Source organism: Ahaetulla prasina, chromosome 8 (genome assembly GCF_028640845.1).
Source record: "Ahaetulla prasina isolate Xishuangbanna chromosome 8, ASM2864084v1, whole genome shotgun sequence".
NCBI classification, from domain to species: domain Eukaryota; kingdom Metazoa; phylum Chordata; class Lepidosauria; order Squamata; family Colubridae; genus Ahaetulla; species Ahaetulla prasina.
In genome coordinates, this window is record NC_080546.1 from 20,644,278 (window position 1) to 20,664,662 (window position 20,385).

Consider the following 20,385-nt stretch of genomic DNA (forward strand, 5'->3'; position numbering starts at 1 on the left):
ACAGTTGGTGAATTCAGAAGTGGTTCAGTTTTCTTTTATAATTTTGAATGTGTGTGTGTGTGTGTGTGGCCAGTAGGCACTCCTATAGGATAGTCAGTATAGCAATATGCCTCCTGAATGAACTGCACAAGTCTAATATATATAAATTAGACCTGTGCAGATCATTCACGAGGCACATTGCTATATTACTGTCCTATAGAAGTGTCTAAGGGACACGGTGACACAGTGGCTAAGATGCTGAACTTGTCGATCGAAAGCTCGGCAGTTCAGAGGTTCGAATCCCTAGTGCCACATAACGGGATGAGCGCTTGTTATTTGTCCCAGCTTCTGCCAACCTAGCAGTTCGAAAGCAAGTAAAAAATGCAAGTAGAAAAATAGGGACCATCTTTGGTGGGAAGGTAACAGTGTTCCATGTGCCTTTGATGTTTAGTCATGCTGGCCACATGACCACGGAGACATCGTCAGACAGTGCTGGCTCTTCGGCTCTTTGGCTTTGAAACAGAAATGACCATCACCCCCTAGAGTCGGGAATGAGTAGTAAATGTGCAAGGGGATCCTTTACCTTTATAGAAGTGTCTAAAGACAATATATATACACAGAAAGAGAGATAAACCCACACATATGAGGGAGGGAGAGAGAGGATAGATAGATAGATAGATAGATAGATAGATAGATAGATAGATAGATAGATAGATAGATAGATGGATGGATGGATGGATGGATGGATGGATGGATGGATGGATGGATGGATAGATAGATAGATAGATAGATAAGACCTGTGCGGATCATTCATAAGGCACATTGCTATACTGACTATCCTATAGAAATGTCTACTGGCCATGCTCCAGGGCTTAAAAGAAGGTAAGTACAGGTAATCCTTGACATACAGCCTTTTATTTAGTGACGCGTCACGTGATCAAAATTGGGACACTTGGCAACTAGCTCACATTTATGAAAATTACAATGTCATGCGATCATATGATTACCTTTTGCAACGTTCTGGCAAGCAAAGTCAATAAGGAAGGCAGATTCACTTATAAAACCATGCTGCTAACTTAAGAACTGCAGTCATTCCCTTAACAACTGTAGCAAGAAAGGTTGTAAAAATTCATGCAAGTCTCACTTAACAATGGAAATGGTGGGCTCAGTTGTGATCATAAGATGAGAACTACCTATAGATATTCAGTTTAGCATTCAGTAGGAAATCTAATATTTAGAGTATATGTTTTGAGTATATATATGCGTATGTATCCAACCTTTTAAGGATATGTCATCCAAATGGTTATCTATCATTTTTCACAACCCAGTTAAACATGGAAGTTTTACAAAAAAGGTAAGAATTAAAACAATCAGTATAGAATGACAACAGCAAAATCTCCATTGCCACATTCCTCAGTCACTGGTAACTCACAAATAAACAGGAAGCCAACTGAGTTTCTGGGGCACTAAGATCCACAAAGAGCATTTATTATTCTTTCATGTTGTTGACATCAGATCCCAATCTTAGATGTGAGTTGCTTAAAAATTGGCCTGGGTTTTGTTGTTGTTGCTGGTGGGGTGGGTAGTGTTAAAAGCCTCAGTGCATAGAGAAACATTGGGGTATTCCTGAACAATGATTCTACAAAATCTTTTGGAACTTGCTGATTTTGTTAGTTTAATGTGGTAGCTAGGCTAGTCCAGCTTTCTGAGAAAGGTGAGTTTCAGAACTTCATGATTTGTATTATTAAAATAATTATTAAGTCGCTGAATCCTGGCAATCGCAATGTCACTGAATCATTACATTGATGTATATCTACAAAATCATAAATATTAATGCTAACTTTATTTATGAATATTAGAAATATTGTGTCTTTTTTTATATTTTATGGATAAATTGATCTGACCCTAGAGCAGAGGTGGATTTAAGCAGGTTCTGACCAGTTCTGGAGAACCGGTAGCAGAAATTTTGAGTAGTTTGGAGAACTGGTAAATACCACTTCTGACTGGCCCCGCCACCATCTATTCTCTGCCTCCCGAGTCCCAGCTGATTGGGAGGAAATGGGGATTTTGCAGTATCGTTCCCCTGCCAACCCCACCAAGCCACACCCACAGAACCAGTAATAAAAAAATTTGAAACCCACCCTCTGGTGGCTCAACGGACTAAGTCTGTCTGTTATTAACACAGCTGCTTGCAATTACTGCAAGTTCAAGTCTCACCAGGCCCAAGGTTGACTCAGCCTTCCATCCTTTATAAGATAGGTAAAATGAGGACCCAGATTGTTGGGGGCAATTAAGTTGATTTTGTATATAATATACAAATGGATGAAGACTATTGCCTAATACATTGTAAGCCGCCCTGAGTCTTCGGAGAAGGGCGGGATATAAATTCAAATAAAAAAAACCTGCCCTAGACGTTTGTGGTTGGGGATGTGAAAGTTGTATATTTCTTTTGTAACTGTTGCTATTTAATTGGCTGTCATCCTAAACAATTTGCAGTGAATACTAGTTGGATTGTATGATGCAACAAAGAGATGAATCTGCAAATTAATGTAATAGATAAGGTAATTGTATTTCATATGAAAAGTAGAATGAATATTTACAAGTTATACATACACGGTAACAAATTAGGAGAAGTAGGTATCTTTGTGACTCTTGGTAAAATGTTTACTAAATATAAGGAAGTAGATGCAAAAAATTGACAACCAAATGCTGGTAGACAGTCCGTTTGTGGTATGTTATTAGGAATAAGCATTTGTCAAAATATTATAAAGTGTATACTTCTGCCCAGTTTCTTAGATAAAAAATAATAGTTGAATATATGAGAACAAACCTAAACTAAGTTTAATGCAAAGATAAGGGTTTGTTTGACAATTGTGTATTGTAATATATAGAGACAGGTTCAAGAATGAATGGATGCTGAATGAAATTAACTACATTTAATTAGATTTATTTTTCTTTTTTCTTATCTCCTTGTTTGAATTTCTTCTGCTTGCTACATTTGTTCCTTGCAAAAATCTGAAAGGGAATATAGTATGATATGTATATAATACACCCTCTGAATCCTTGTATTCACAAACTTTTTCACCCTGTTTTCTGATATTATCAGCCTTTGAAAAGTAAGAAAACAAAAGTATCTTTTTAACTCAGGATTGCTATTCAGAGTAATGATTAATTTCTCCCCACAGTGCAGACACAATGACCAGCCACATACAACTTAAAGGGGGAAAGAACAGGAAAAATCTCTGTAATAAATGCTGAGGTACTCCATTAGTGTCACATAGAGAACAAATCACTTTTATCTTTCCAGTTTTCATTCAGGAAAGAACATTTCCTATATGCATTTATTTCAAAATATACAATTGCAGTGAAATCTTCATAAGGGGAATTTGGTGCTCCTTCTTGTATCTAGTTATAAGTTGCCCAAAGTCTATAAAGGAGTGAATGTCCTTTCATTGTACCAGCCTCTATAACAGGGGTGTCAAACTCGATTTCATTGTGGGCCGCATCAGGGTTGTGTTTGACCTTGCGGGGGTGGGTCATGTCCAGGTGAGGGTGATCAGAATGTGCATGGCCATCTCAATGTCACTCATGTCTGTGGCACCTATGGCACCAATGTCACTCATGTCTGTGGCACCTACACCCCCGCCCCCGCTTTGTTTTTTGGCTGGGACAGCCTCCTGCAGCGTTCAGCCAATGAAAATGGGAGCAATTCCCCTGAAGTCCATTTTTGCTGGCAGAGGGCTGCAGGAGGCCGTCGCAGCTGAAAACAGAGGCTGGGGGGGGGAGGTGTGCCCCCCCCAAGTCCATTTTCACTGGCAGAGGCACCGCAGGCTGGTCCTTCACTGTTTCGAGAGCAGCCCAACAGGCCAGATCCAAGCACCCTGTGGGCCGGATCCAGCCTTGAGTTTGACATCCCTGTATGGTTGATCTTTATCCTCTCTGCAGATTTCAATTCATTTTCAGAGGAAAATATTTGACGAAATTCCTTCTACTAGTCTTTATATAGATTGAGAAGAACAGTTGGCCTTATTACCTTTTGCCATTTACAACAACAATATAAACATTATAAGCAATAATAGGAAGGCAAAAAAAAATCTCAAGGATTTGGAGAACAAAATACAAAAACATACTTTTGTGCAAAGAAAAAGAGCATCTGAGAAAGAAGAAAGGGCTGGGAAGTGGCTCACCAGGCTAATGCAGCCTGTTATTAACACACAGCAGCCTGCAATTACAATTACTGCAGGCTCGAGTCCCACCAGGCCCAAGGTTGACTCAGCCTTCCATCCTTTATAAGGTAGGTAAAATGAGGACCCAGATTGTTGGGGGGGGCAATAAGTTGACTTTGTATATAAATATACAAATAGGATGAGACTATTGCCTTACACAATGTAAGCCGCCCTGAGTCTTCGGAGAAGGGCGGGATATAAATTCAAATAAAAAAAAAAAGTTGAACTAATTGGCATTGGATTAGAATTTAGTTCTCGAGTTATGACCATAATTGAGCCATGATTGTAAGGCAGGTCACCGCATGACCAAACATGATTTTATGATATATATTTTTGCAGTGGTCATTAAGTGAATGCCACAGTCATAAAGCAAATGCTGCAATCGTTAAATGAACCCATTGTTCTCAATGGAGTGGTTTTGGCTGGAAAGTAGAAGTAAATGTTGGTTTATGGCAAAGCTGTCATAAACTACAGTCATATGGACAAATGAAGAACTGGAAATGGCTACAGATGTGGGCCAGTTGCTGAGCACTCCAAATGTGGTCACATAACCAGGGGGTAGATGTCAGAATTAGAAACTGGGCCATAAGTATTTTGGGGAGAAATCTAAGCAACCATTTGTAAGTCAAGAACTACCTGTAATTGTTATGCAACTCTGTTTTAAGGAAAGCATCTAAAAACCAGCTGCAGAGTGATGACTTTTTAATGTGAAGAGAAGCAGGTGTGAATGTGAGATACCTGCACACTTTGTCTAGCAAAATGCATGGTTTGGCCTTGCTATTTACCTGTCCAGTATAACTGCATTGTTTTCACAGTCTCCAGGAATCTTGCTTTGCAGCAAAGCCTCTTAATGTGCCAATGGTTTCATTTTCTAGGGAATGATATGTCTGATCTTGCATGCAGAGAGTGTCCAACTCTGAAAAGACCAATGGATAGGATCAAGCCCCCAATTAGGATGGCAAACAATTCAGCATTCTTTTTGCTGTTGTCTTTTCTCTTTCTTTCTCTCAGACTCATCCCTCCTTTTGAGGCTCCTTTGCTTTCTTCTTTTTTCCCTCTCTTTCACTGTCCTCTGCCGTTCTATCTGGATTTCCTCTTTGATGCCCTGCAGGAAAAGAAATAGAGCATTTTGGCTGAAGTTCTGAACTGATTATTCGCTAAGAGATTTTGTAATCAGGCTGAGATTCAAGGTTGTTTTTTTTTTTGTTTCCATTCCTGTTTCTCAACTTACGTGCCTTCCAAAAACATGGATCCAGAGAACTTCAAAGTTGACATTGGTCAACTTTCCCATTCTTTAATATTAATTGTGGCATAAGACTGGGTATCTGAGACAAGTTTTATACAATCAATTCTGCTTGCCTGACTCAGAGGGCTAGAGAAATGCCTGCAAAATGTCCATGCCTATGTGGAGGTATGACAGGTCATACTCCATTGATGATCTTTGAGTAGATGTTCTCCAATGGAATAACCAATCCTTCTTGAGAGAGGATGGCCTTCACTCTTACGACATTCCAGAAGATAGTGGAGACTGTCTTCTCCAGAAGGTCTTTGAATAGCAGTTGTGGAGCTGTGGAGCAATTGATAACAAAATTACTGTATTATATTACATTATTTTCTGATATCATTATAGGAGTGGTGCGGTGGCCTAGAGGTGGAGCTCTCACCTCACAATCAGGAGGCTGTGAGTTCAATCCTAGGTAGAGGCAGATATTTCTCTGTGTCCACAATGTGAATTTGTCTGCTGAATATAACTCCGCATTGGCAACAGGAAGGGCATCTGGCCAGTAAACACTCTGTTCCATTCAGTTACCCAGACTCCATCCTGAAAGGGATTATGGAGTCATTAAAAGGAGATGATGATTTTCTAATATCATTAGCAACTATACATTGTCTAGAGCAGGGCTGTCAACTCCCGGATGAGTTACATGCTGGCCACACCCATGCCTGATTTAGCAAAGTGGGGGAAAATCTCAATATGTCACATGACGCCTTCATGACGATGTGAGTTTGACACCCCTGGTGTAAAGATCGAATTGAATTGAAATGTCAGGAGAGTGCAAAAATGTACACATAGACTTACATCATTATCAAAACTTTGTAACTAAATACCTACATGTGTACTTACATACAGAAGAATTAATGTACACCAGATGCCTCTTCGAATGGGGATAAGCTAACTTCATTTTGTCTTCATTGCTTTGTATGCTTTTGAATTCTTGAACAAGATCGAAAGTAGCTCAGCTTTCATGGATGAATTCCTTTACCAATTCTGTCTCATCATGCATTATCATTTTCCTTTCTGGGACAAAATTTTCATCCAGACTTAGAATCAAGAGATTGTTTTGACCTAGGCTTCCCAAGGAGCATGAAGCAGACTCCTTGTCCCAACAAAAAAAAAACCTTTTTATTATGAATTCCTCTCATCCAGCAAAGTCTTTCAAGGGAGAATTTACAGTCACAGACCTTATCTGGCTTGGAAAGCTGCCAGGCTGGTATCTTCAAAACTTGGCAAGAAGTCTCTGAGAATCACAAACCAATTAAGCGAACTAATTGTCTCCTGCAAACTCCACTCCCCTTTTGCTCCTCTTTTATTCCCTCTGGGAGGGGCCATTCATCATCCACCTGTGGCCTTATTCTCAAGTTAACCCTTGTTCTTTAGCTGTTCCCTTCCATGCACACACTAGGAACACGCTCCAGCTGTTTGTCTGCCTCATTGATGTCTGACTCTGAAAGCAACTGATAACTGGCTTACAGCCCTGGCCACCTCTCTGCCTCCGATGCAGAGCCCTCTTCAGAGTCTTCCCCAGACTCCAGGACTGGCCCATGTTCCTCCTCAACCTCCTCACTGTCCGAATCTGCTGCCAGCTTTGCTAGCTGCTGGTGAGCTACAACAGAGATAGAGTAAGTGAGTGCACTATACTCCTTTACTTTCTCTATGTGTGAGAAAGAACTAAAACACTACAATTGATCAAAGTGGCTTGTCTCAAAATGGCTGTACATTGAAATTTCTTTTTCAGACTCATTTTGATGGCACTTTTCAATTAGAGAGAGTGGGACGAAATTGCCACAGCTTGATAACTGTCTCCTTTTCCTCTTTTTTTTTTCCTTCTTTCTTTTAGGCTGAGATATTTATTCCCTATTTCTCTATTAAGTAGAAAGTGACCTCAACCATTTTGAAGGAGGAGGGATTTCTTCATTTATCCTTCACCTTTTGAAAGCTAACACTTGCTATCTAAATATGAAAAACCACTGTGGTTTGTCTTGTCCAGTATCCAAAGCATTATTTGGTCTCTCCAGATAAACCTATCAGGCTTGGTCTACTTTTTGTACTCCTAAAATGGTTATCCCCCCACCCTAATTTCTATTACATGTGTATATCTAGCAAGATTTAGTAAAGATTAGAAAGGCATTGATTTTTATGAAAACATTATCCAGATAAGCTCTATTACAGTCGATACTAATGAAAATGTTTTCAGAATATCACAAAAATTGGATTGCGTGTCTGTCTGTCTGTCCATCGACCATTTATAAAAACAATAAATCTTTAATGATTTTGCTTCGTAAATTACTCTAGGGGGGCTAAATTGTGCTTGATAGATAAAACCAGCTCTTAAGTCTGGAGCTTCAGTTGCCTGAAAGTTCAGAAATAAAGATTTGCTCAGGTGCTAGCCTTCGCTTTCCTTATAACTTCTAAGTGGGAATAATCAATTTCTAATCTCTTTTCTGGTTTCAGACTATTACCTCTGGGCTTTGGGTTTTTAATGCTTTTCCTTCAATTTTTAGAAATTGTCAGAAACACACAGCACCTGTACCACATAAATAACAATAGGAGTTTCTGAAGGTTCAGGCCTTCAGATAGTTCTGTAGCTAATTTTCCCTCTGCATTTGACAGATAAAAAGTCTGCAGGCTTGGCCATGACCTATTTATTTATTTATTGTTTATTTATTTATTTATTGTTTATATTTATATACCGCCCTATCTCCCAAAGGACTCAGGGCGGTTTACAGGCATTTAAAAGCAATAAATACAATTCTAAAAACAATTAAAAAACTTATTCAAAAGCCTAATAATTAAAAATATAAAAAATTAAAACCCAAGTTAAAACCCACAAACTAAAAACTAACTCAGTCCTGCGCAGTTAAATAGGTATGTTTTAAGCTCGCGGCGGAAGGTCCGAAGGTCCGGAAGCTGACGAAGTCCTGGGGGCAGTTCATTCCAGAGGGTGGGAGCCCCCACAGAGAAGGCCCTTCCCCTGGGCGTCGCCAGACGACATTGCCTCGCTGACGGCACCCTGAGGAGTCCCTCTCTGTGAGGGCGGGTCGGTGAGAGGTATTCGGTAGCAGTAGGCGGTCCCGTAGATAACCCGGCCCTATGCCATGGAGCGCTTTAAAGGTGGTCACCAAAACCTTGAAGCGCACCCGGAAGGCCACAGGTAGCCAGTGCAGTCTGCGCAGGATGGGTGTTATACGGGAGCCACAAGGGGCTCCCTCTATCACCCGCGCAGCTGCATTCTGGACTAACTGCAGCCTCCGGATGCCCTTCAAGGGGAGCCCCATGTAGAGAGCATTGCAGTAATCCAGGCGAGACGTCACGAGTGCGTGGGTGACTGTGCACAGGGCATCTCGGTCCAGAAAGGGGCGCAACTGGCGCACCAGGCGAACCTGGTAAAACGCTCTCCTGGAGACGGCCGTCAAATGATCTTCCAAAGACAGCCGTTCGTCCAGGTGGACGCCTAAGTTGCGCACCCCCTCCATCGGGGCCAATGACTCGCCACCGATGGTCAGCCGCGGATTTAGCTGACTGTACCGGGATGCCGGCATCCACAGCCACTCTGTCTTGGAGGGATTGAGCTTGAGCCTGTTTCTCCCCATCCAGACCCGTACAGCCTCCAGACACCGGGACAGCACTTGATAGCCGTTGGGGTGGTCCGGCGTGGAAAGGTACAGCTGGGTGTCATCCGCATACAGCTGATACCTCACGCCGAAACCACTGATGATCTCACCCAGCGGCTTCATGTAGATGTTAAACAGAAGGGGCGAGAGGATCGACCCCTGCGGCACCCCACAAGTGAGGCGCCTCGGGGTCGACCTCCGCCCCCCTGTCAACACCGACTGCGACCGGTCGGAGAGATAGGAGGAGAACCACCGATAAACGGTGCCTCCCACTCCCAATCCCTCCAGCCGGCGCAGCAGGATACCATGGTCGATGGTATCAAAAGCCGCTGAGAGGTCTAATAGGACCAGGGCAGAGGAACAACCCCTATCCCTGGCCCTCCAGAGATCATCCACCAACGCGACCAAAGCCGTCTCTGTGCTGTAACCGGGCCGGAAACCGGACTGGAACGGGTCTAAATAGACGGTTTCATCCAGGTGCAGAAACTGATATGCCACCATACTCTCTACACCTTTCGCGGGGAGGAGAAGGTTGGAGACCGGACGATAATTACCTAAAACAGCCGGGTCCAGGGAAGGCTTCTTAAGGAGGGGTCTCACCACCGCCTCTTTCAAGGCGGCCGGAAAGACGCCCTCCACCAAAGAAGCGATCGTAATCGCCTGGAGCCAGCCTCGTGTCACCTCCTGAGTGGCCAGCACCAGCCAGGAGGGGCACGGGTCCAGTAAACACGTGGTGGCATTCAGTCTACCCAACAACCTGTCCATGTCCTCGGGAGCCACAGGGTCAAACTCATCCCAGACAATGTCACCAAGACCACCCTCGGACGCCTCACCTGAGTCACCGCAATCTTGGTCCAACCCGTCCCGAAGCTGAACGATTTTATCGTATAGATAACCGTTAAACTCCTCAGCACGTCCCTGCAGCGGGTCATCCCGCTCCCCTGGTGAAGAAGGCAGTCACCCGGAACAGGGCGGCTGGGCGGTTATCTGCCGACGCAATGAGGGAGGAGGCATAGCAACGCCTCGCTTCCCTCAATGCCACTAGGTAAGTCCTTGTATAGGACTTCACTAGTGTCCGATCAGCCTCTGAACGGCTAGACCTCCAGGAACTCTCTAGGTGTCTTCTCCGGCGCTTCATCCCCCTCAGCTCCTCGGAGAACCAGGGAGCCGGTTGGGACCTGCGCCGGGTCAGAGGCCGCAAAGGCACGACACGATCTAAGGCCCCCGCCGCGGCCCGTTCCCAGGCCGCAACAAGTTCCTCAGACGTGCCGTGAGCCAGACCCACAGGGAATGGCCCAAGCTCCATCCGGAACCTCTCCGGGTCCATCAGGCGCCTGGGACGGAACCAACGCATCGGCTCCGTCTCCCTGCGGTGTTGGGTGGCGGTCAGAAAGTCTAGGCGAAGGAGAGAGTGATCTGACCATGACAAAGGTTCGATGACTATTTCCTTTAAGTCCAGATCTCTCAACCACTGACCAGAGACAAAAATCAAATCGAGTGTACCACCCCCAGTGTGGGTAGGGCCATCAACTACTTGCGTCAGGTCCAAGGCCATCATGGAAGCCGTGAACTCCCGAGCTGCTGTCGATGACGAGCCGGAAGAAGGCAAGTTAAAGTCCCCCATGACTAAAAGTCTGGGGGTTTCAACTGCCACCCCAGCAAGCACCTCCAGGAGCTCGGGCAGGGCAGCTGTCACGTAGCAAGGAGCCAGGTACGCGACCAGCAAGCCCATCTGACATCTATGGACCCACTTCACAAGGAGGGATTCACACCCGACAATCTGAGGTACAGTGGTCTCCCTCGGCTCCAGACTCTCTCTAATCACAACCGCCACCCCCCCACCCCTATCCTGGGCTCTCGGCTGATGAAATGCACGGAAACCTGGTGGGCACATCTGCACCAGGGGCACGCCCCCTTCTGCGCCCAACCAGGTTTCCGTAATGCCTATAAAGTCCGCGGCACCCCCCTGAATAAGGTCGTAAATTAGGGGGGCCTTATCGGCCACGGACCGTGCATTACATAACATCAGCCGAAGGCCCAGGCTCTGAGGGTCTTCTCTATAATTCTCTATATTCCTCTCTCTATAAAAGCTGTTGTGACCCAGGTTCCTGGACCCGGACTCCTGGACTCGGATGATTCAGAAAGTGAGGGAGAAGACCTGGCCAGCCCTGCTTCTCTTGAGCCCTTTCCCTCCCTGGCACCCACTCAAAGGGATGGGGAGGGGCCGGCACAGCCTGATTCCATGGAGCCTCCTTCTGATTTGGCAACGCCCCAAGAACAGTTTTGGAGCGATGCAAGGTCACGTAGACGTAATCGCCGTGCGCAGCAGCGGAAGAGTTGGGACAAAGCCAAGTCATAATTGTCATGCAGTGACATCTGCAGAGACTATAAATAGGAGGCGGGACTTCCTGGTTTTTTGTCTTGGACAAAGTAATGAGTTGGCGCGAGCTAATGAATTGGCGCGAGCTAACTATTTCAATGGAGGGAAGAATATATTCGTGAGTAATTCTGGCCTTATCTATAATTTCCTCGTTATCTCCAGAAACTTGGCAGGCCCGTGGGTAGACGTGGCCAGGACATGTATCTATGTAAATAAAAGGGGAAAAAAAGGAAGGCCTCTGACGGACTCTTTGCTGGGAGTATTGGGGGAAGGGAAACAGAACATTTTGTCCAAGACCTGACTAAAACATCTTCTACCAAAGATGGATCAGCAGCAGGTACAGCAGCAGTTAGAGCAGCTACAAGCAGCTAATCAACAGCTCCAGCAGCAAGTGGCTCACTTGGCAGGCCAACTTGCTGCCAGGAATGTGCCTGCAGCCCCCCCCCATCCTCCCACTCCTCCTCCTCGTCGCAAGTGCCCGATAACCGTGCGGATAAGTTTTCTGGGCACCCTGAGATGTTCCCGACCTTCTTGGGACAGTGCCAGCTCTACATGGCTATGAGGCCAGAGGATTTCCCAGACGACCGGGCTAAGGTGGCCTTCGTGATTAACCTACTTTCCGGCTCGGCTGCTCGATGGGCCACGCCCTCTTGCTCCAGGACAGCCCCTGCTGGCGGACCAACAGCGTTTTGGCAGCACCTCGCACCATGTATGAGGACCCGTTCAATGCTGACGGCAACCAGGCGCCTTAAGGAACTCAGTCAAGGAAACGCCCCTGCAGGAGTACATCGCGAATTTCGTCTTTTGTGCCAGGACTCTGACTGGAATGATGCAGCGCTGGTGGGCCGCGTTCCAGGAGGGACTCTCAGAGGAATTGCAAGACGAGCTGGCCCGCGTGGGCGCGCGGACCTCGACAACTTGGTGCCCTTGTCTCCGCCTCGATGCCCGTCTGCAACGGCGACCGTCCCGTCGCACCCCCCGGGACCCGCCGTCGACATCTGCGCCCCCACTTCCTGCACCACCAGCACCCAGGGTCGCCCCACGTTTTGTAACCGCTGCGGAAGGGGCCATGCAGTTGGGGGCGGCCAGATCTCGCCTGACAGCCCAGGAGCGGAACCGGGCGCCAAGGGGATTGTGCCTGTACTGTGGGGAGCCCGCCACCGCCGCTTCTTGCCCCAGAAAGCGAAGTGGGGCACGACGCCGGTCCCGAATCACAGCGTGACCAATCGGGAAGGGGAGCAGGCCCGACCTCGGGGAAACCCTAGGGCGGGCACGTACTAAGCCCCCACTGGACGTTGCGGAAGTAGACTCTGGGCCCCCTCGGCATCTGATTCTGGACACACGGATATGGTTGGGGAACCAGTCGGACGGGCTCCAGGCGCATGCGCTGGTGGACTCAGGGCCACAACAAACTTTATGGACCAGGCCTTTGTGACCCAGTTTGCGGTCCCGTGGTTCCGTGGACCCTCCGATGCGGTAGAGACAATTGATGGGCGAGAACTGGTGTCCGGCCCCATTAAATTTGCCACCCAGCCTTTGCGCCTGGCTATTGGGGACCATGAGGAGGCGATCCAGTTTTATGTCACGGCGGACCTTCATTTTCCTTGGTCCTTGGGATGGCCTGGCTTGGACCCACGATCCTCAGGTGGCCTGGTCGCGGAACACCATCTCTTTCCCGAGTCTGCAGTGCGTCGATCACATCCGCCACACCTGTGCCGGCCAGAACGTCCCCACCGCTGCCATCACCTTGCCTCCTGTGCTGACTTCCCCGGCGTGGTCAGCGAGAAGGAGGCCGACCGACTACCCCGCATCGGCCCTCGATTGCCCCGTGGACCTTCTGCCCAACGCACCACTGCCTGTGGGACGCCTGTATTCCATGTCGGAGCCCGAGTTGGCCGCCCTCAGGGACTTCCTGGACAAAAACCTGGCCCGAGGGTTCATCCGGCCTTCAAAGTCCCCTCTCTCGGCCCCGGTCCTCTTTGTGAAGAAGAAGACAGGGGACTTGCGCCTATGCTGTGATTACCGCCGGCTAAACGCCATTACGGTGCGGAATCGCTACCCCCTGCCGCTCATCCCGGAGCTACTGGAAAGGTTGCGGAGGCCACGATCTTCACCAAGCTCGATCTCCGGGGCCTACAACCTGGTGCGGATACGAGAAGGAGGCGAATGGAAGACGGCATTCGCACCCGATACGGACACTACGAATACACTGTCATGCCATTTGGGTTGACCAATGCTCCCGCCGTTTTCAGCACTTCATGAGCAGCGTGTTCGAGACATGTTGGATCGGTTCGTGGTTATCTACCTCGACGACATCCTGATTTACTCGGTCCAGGAAAGCCACCTTCGACACGTCAGTCTGGTTCTGCAACGCTTGCGGGAGCAACAATTCAATGCGAAGCTGGAGAAATGCGTCTTCTTCCGGACTTCCATAGAATTCCTCGGGCATATCATCTCGCCCCAGGGCATAGCCATGGACCCATGTAAAGTAGAAGCTTTGTGTAGCTGGGAAGCCCCTCGTCGGGTGAAGGATGTTCAGCGCCTACTGGGCTTCGCCAACTACTACCGGACCTTCATCCCGGGCTTCGCCACACTGACAGCTCCACTTACCCAGCTCCTCAGGAAGAAGATTGCATTCCGGTGGGGTCCCCCGCAGCAAGAAGCATTCACAGCCCTCAAGAAAGCCTTCGTCACGGAACCCGTCCTGAGGCATCCCGACCCGCTCCGGCCTTTTGTGGTGGAAACGGACGCGTCCAATGTGGCTCTGGGACGCGTGCTGCTACAGGCTCCGACGAATGGTGGCACACTTTTCCCCTGCGCTTACTACTCCCGGAAACTCAACCCTTCCGAGCGCAACTACACTATCTGGGAAAAAGAGTTGCTGGCTATCAAGGCTGCATTCGAGGCTTGGCGACACCATCTGGAGGGGGCCCGACATCAGGTGGAGGTCGAGCGGACCATCGGAATCTCGAGCACCTCACCACAGCTCGGAAGTTAAACCAGCGGCAGATCCGGTGGTCGTTGTTTTGCCGGTTCAACTTCGCGTGACCTACATTCCCAGCGGTCACAACCGAGGCGGATGCCCTGTCCCGCAAGCCAGAGTACCTCTGCGCCAAGGACCCCCTTCCTCCACGGACAGTGCTGCCGGCAGAAGCCTTGGCCGCAGCACGGAAGCCAGTGGACTTGCGGGCCCAGGTGCGAGGCGCAGCGCCAGGACGCCTGGGCGCAGCAAAGGAGGCGGAGGTGGGCCCCACGTCTCCTTGGACCTTGGAGGAGGACTTACTCAAGTTTCGGGGGCGATTATATGTACCCACAGGACCACTCCGAGCCCTCGTCATGACCCAGTGCCACGACAACCCTGCAGCAGGACATTTTGGGTTCTTCAAGACCCTCCACCTGGTGACACGGACCTTTTGGTGGCCCCGAGTGCGGCATGATATACATGCCTACGTGACATCCTGCGTACCGTGCCGGCAAGCCAAGACCGCCACGGGGGCCCCCCCCGGGCTCCTCCAACCCTTGCCGACACCCGACAGACCCTGGGGGGGGATCTCTATGGATTTCCTGACAGACCTGCCGCCGTCCTCTGGGTTCACCACGGTGCTGGTGGTGGTGGACATGCTCACCAAGATGGCACACTTCATCCCATGCCGCGGACTGCCCACAGCCGCAAAAACGGCCCGTCTCTTTCTGCAGCACATCTTCCGCCTCCATGGTCTACCGGACAGGGTGGTTTCGGACCATGAGTTCAGTTCACAGCCCGCTTCTGGAAGAGCCTGATGGCGCGTTGGAGGTGCAGGTATGTCTGTCGTCATCGCACCATCCGGAGACCGGCGGGGTACAGAGAAGGTCATCGGTATACTGGAACAGTATCTCCGTTGCTTCATCAACCAGCAACAGGACAACTGGGCGACTACCTGTCCCTGGCGGAGTTTGCTTTTAACAACTCTCAGCACACCTCTACTCAGATGACCCCGTTCTTTGCCAATGTGGGGTACCATCCGGCTCTTCCTCTGGCACCACCGGACTCTCCTGTTCCCGAACGCAGACCTTCCTGACGGAATTGCATGCGGTCCAACAGTTGGTACGTCAGCAGCTGAATCGGGCAAAGGAGGATTACAACGGTCCGCCGACCGCTCCCGACGGGCAACGCCCCGCTGGCAGTTGGAGACCGGTGTGGCTCTCCACCAAACACCTCCCGTCCGACCGCCCGGTAAAGTTGGACCACCGATTCATCGGCCCGTTCCTGTCGAGGCAGTCATCAACCCGGTAGCCTACCGACTGACCCTGCCACGATCCATGCGGATCCACCCGTTTTCACGGTCCCTTCTGGTTCCTGAGGCCACACCGAGTCCCCTTCGTGCCCAACAGCACCGTCACTGTCGCCGAGGACGGATCGGAGGAATCTGAAGTCCACAGCGTCGAGACTCCCGCTGGCTGAAGGGTCGTTTCCAATATTTGATCGCGTGGAAGGGATACGGGACTGATTTCTCCTGGGTAGATGCCTCCGGCGTTCATGCCCTGACCTGGTGCAGGCCTTCCATGAGCAGAACCCAGCCCGACCGCATCCCGATCGTCAGCCCGGGGAAGGGCCCTGCGGTGAGGATAGTGTTGTGACCCAGGTTCCTGGACCCGGACTCCTGGACTCGGATGATTCAGAAAGTGAGGAGAAGACCTGGCCAGCCCTGCTTCTCTTGAGCCCTTTCCTCCCTGGCACCCACTCAAAGGGATGGGAGGCCGCACAGCCTGATTCCATGGAGCCTCCTTCTGATTTGGCAACGCCCCAAGAACAGTTTTGGAGCGATGCAAGGTCACGTAGACGTAATCGCCGTGCGCAGCAGCGGAAGAGTTGGGACAAAGCCAAGTCATAATTGTCATGCAGTGACATCTGCAGAGACTATAAATAGGAGGCGGGACTTCCTGGTTTTTTGTCTTGGACAAAGTAATGAGTTGGCGCGAGCTAATGAATTGGCGCGAGCTAACTATTTCAATGGAGGAAAGAATATATTCGTGAGTAATTCTGGCCTTATCTATAATTTCCTCGTTATCTCCAGAAACTTGGCAGGCCCGTGGGTAGACGTGGCCAGGACATGTATCTATGTAAATAAAAGGGGAAAAAAAAAAGGAAGGCCTCTGACGGACTCTTTGCTGGGAGTATTGGGGGAAGGGAAACAGAACAAAAGCATAGCAAACGCAGGTGACTCTAGCTGTTGAATTCTGCTAAATTTGTTGCTTTGTTTTTAATTCCTCACTGGTGGAAACTACCAGATTACTCCAATTGCAATCATGGAGAGATCACCCATGTTTAATATTCATCTAGATATTTAGCAATGAGAATCTGTAATTTCCACATGGTTAGATGGTATGACTGGCTAAGGTACAATCTGGAACCATTAAAAATAAAATGGAAACATGCCACAAGGCCATAGTGCCCCTAGATAAGCAATTACAATTCAGTAATTGCAGCTCTCGGGGATGGAAATGAGATATGATTTAAGCAATTTGAAGGATAATTGATTTGGACTGCAAATTTGAGTTTTTTAACAGCGGCAAACGTTTTTAGGAAAAACCCCGTGCCCTTCTGAATGGGAAACATTCATTCATGGCTAATCTATATACGTTAAAATATGCAATCAGTTTTCCACCTCAAATTCTGGGTGACTTTTTCCCCCAAAGTCCGTTATTTCAAATTGTGTTTATTTCAGTATGTACTGATTTGATGCATTTTAATAGATTTTAAATTAAAAATTCAGTGGAATATTATTTTTTTTTATAAAAGCCAGCGTTTATCCAAGTTATGATGTTTTTCATAGGCTTTTGATTTGGGAAAGCTGGGTATTCCAGAATTTATCAACATCAAATTCAGTATGAAACTCTCAGAACCCTGAACTGTAGTCAGCACATTGTTCACAAACTGTGTTCATATTAATCACATGATTGCTTGCTGTTTTTTTGAAAGGACTTGTCATATGAACAAGCCAGTTAATACAGATACAGGTAGTCCTTAGCTTAGGACCACAATTGAGCCCAAAATGTATCTTGCTAAGTCAAGAAATTTGTTAAGTGTCTTTTGCTCCATTTTATGACTTTTCTCACCACCTTTGTTAAGCGAACCACTGCAGTTCTTAAATTAGTAACACGGTTGTTAAGTGAATCTGGCTTCCCCATTGACTTTGCTTGTTCGAAGGTTGCAAAAGGGGATCACGTGACCCAGGACACTGCAACCGGCACAAATGTGAGTCAGTCGCCAAGTATCCGAATGTAAATCACATGACCAACGCGACACTGCAAAGGTCGTAAGTGTGCGAAACGGTCAGAAGTCATGTTTTTCAGTGCCGTTGTAACTTTGAATGGTCACTAAATGAATTGCTGTAAGTCAAGGACTACATGCAGTCCTTGATTTATGATTGCAACTGGGACCAGAATTTCTTTAGCTAGGCCAGGCAATTGAGTTGTGCCCGATTTTATGCCACTGGTGTTAATTTTTGCCATTGCTGTTAAGTGAATCACTGCAATTGTTAGGCAAATCATGTGGTCATTAAGCAAACACAGCTTCCCCATTGACTTTTATGTGCTGGAAGCCAGCTGGGAAAGTCACAAATGGCAATCACATAACCCCGGGATGATGCAACCATCATAAATACAGTATATGCCAGTTGCTCAAGTGCCTGAATTTTGATCGTATGACAATTATAAGTCTGAGGACTGATCATAAGATACTTTTCTTAGAATGTAACTTTGAATGGTTGTTAAATGAATTGTTATAAGCAAAGGTGGGATTCTACTGGTTCAGACCGGTTTGGGCGAACCATTAGCTCTGATCTTCAGCTGTGAGCGAACCGGTTTGCTCTAATTTTGAAGTGGGCCCACCCGCCCGCCCCTGCTTTATACTCACCTATATTTCCATTTCCAAAGCCCGGCTGATCAGGGTGGCAGAGTGGATTGCTGCACCTCAGCTGTTTTCCTTGCCAGCAGTAATGTGGAAGGTGAGTTTTCTCCAAACTGTGCACATGCACGCAACAAGAGCACGTGCGCAAAGCGCATGCTTAGTGAACCGGTTGTTAAACCGGCAGGATCCCACCCCTGGTTATAAGTCAAGGAATTTCTATATAAAGTTTTTAGTTGAACAGTGTTTCTTATACACATCTAAATGTTTTACCACTTGTATGATCTGGTTAACGTTATGTGTACCATGTGGGTTACAACATGAACTTGAAATAGAACCTACCGTAATCTGAATATACACTGGAACCTTTGGTCGTGACTGTAATTCATTCCATAACTTTGATCACAACTCGATTTCATCGTGACCCGAACCTAATTTTGGAAATTTGGTGCTTACAAAAAAAAAATGGCTGCCAAAAAAATTGTGAATTTTTTGTTTGGAACCCAATTTGGTCATGATTAGAAGCTTTTGTGACCAGAGATTCACTGTATATTATAGGAATACACCTGTTGGCAAGAAGAAATTAGCACAAGGTACTTTTAGATTCTCCATCACAGGGGTTTCAAACTCATGTCACCTTGGTGGTGTCACAGGACATATTGGGACTTTTTTCCCCTTTGCTAAACCAGGTGTGGGTGTGGCTAATGTGTCACAACACATCCGGCCTGTGGGCCAGGAGTTTGACAGCCCTGCTCCATCAGGTCTAGAAAATTCATAAAAGTAAAGATCATCACAAATCCCATTTGAACCAAAATTAAAATCTGTTCTCATATCTCAAAACTGGGGGAAATATAATAAATTAGATCGTTTTCACCATTTCTCTGTTATTCTAAGTGGAATCCATCAAGGTATTTTGGGTTTAAAAACTCCCTATTTTCATTATTCAAGCTCCTGACAATTTTCCCATTATTCAGTAAAGACACTTCAAGAAATGGTGACCGGGGTAATCGTGGGAAATAATGGTGGTGCATTCCATTTGTAATCTATGTTTATTTTATTTTATTTATTTAATCATATTTATATACCGCCCTATCTCCCAAGGGACTCATGTGAATTATTAAATAAGGCTGATACAAACAATACAGTCTAAAGAAAAATGAGGGCACCTTATTATATCGAACTGCCCTCTAGGTTTTCTCAGTCACATTTATCTAAGTTCTTGACAAAAAGCAAGGTGTTTTTTTTTTAATGTGCCCTATGGAAAAGAGAGATATGGCTGCTGTTTTCCCTCGATCTCAAGAATGATCTATATATCTAATGTCCTGCATCCCAATTTTTGGTCTTTATTGTCAGTGATGGATAGTGTTGATGAGAGAGGACCCCCCGCCCCCAGAAGAATGAAATATTATATTTCCCTGGATGATAAAAGAAGAAATATGTTTTAAAAACAGAAAACAGCTCCCTGCCCCCAGCAGTTATTTAGTGCCCATTAAGAAAGACTGGGCCAGTCTATCTACAAGACAAAAGATCTCCAGCTCCCAGGGTGATGGGATTAAAACATGACCCTCCAGAACATAATAGGATTAACCCATCTAGCAGCAGAGCTCACCACATTGGCCCAATCACTTGGTGACATTGTATCACCCAGCAGACTTCAACCAAACCTGGGACTCAGACAACCTACAAAGTTAGCTATGATCCGTACAATAGCCAATAGAATACCTGTTCTTGCACAGGAACAGGAAGTTCAAGTTCAAAGCCGAAGGGAAAGTATAAAAGCTACCCACTCTCAACCCCATGTGGTCAGCTGCCCAGAACCACCCATGTGCTTCTGCTTCATCAGTAAATGGACCCTCTTTCCAATCAGCCTCCAGCCTCCATTTTGTCTCCAGTGCCTTTCTCCTGGCTTGGAACTGAACCAGATGGATATGTCTTCCAAGACTGATTTATGAAATAGAAGACACAAAAGTTAAATTCTATCTTAGCAAATTAGTCTTCAATCTGTAAAAATCAAGTTTTGG

At 47.1% G+C, this 20,385-nt stretch overlaps 1 protein-coding gene across 1 annotated transcript in view; it reads left to right on the top strand.

Annotated features, from left to right (window-relative positions):
• The window catches only part of GRID2 (glutamate ionotropic receptor delta type subunit 2), a 1,015,350-nt gene that overhangs the window by 580,613 nt on the left and 414,352 nt on the right, over positions 1-20,385 (top strand). The gene's annotated exons all lie outside the window — the stretch shown is intronic.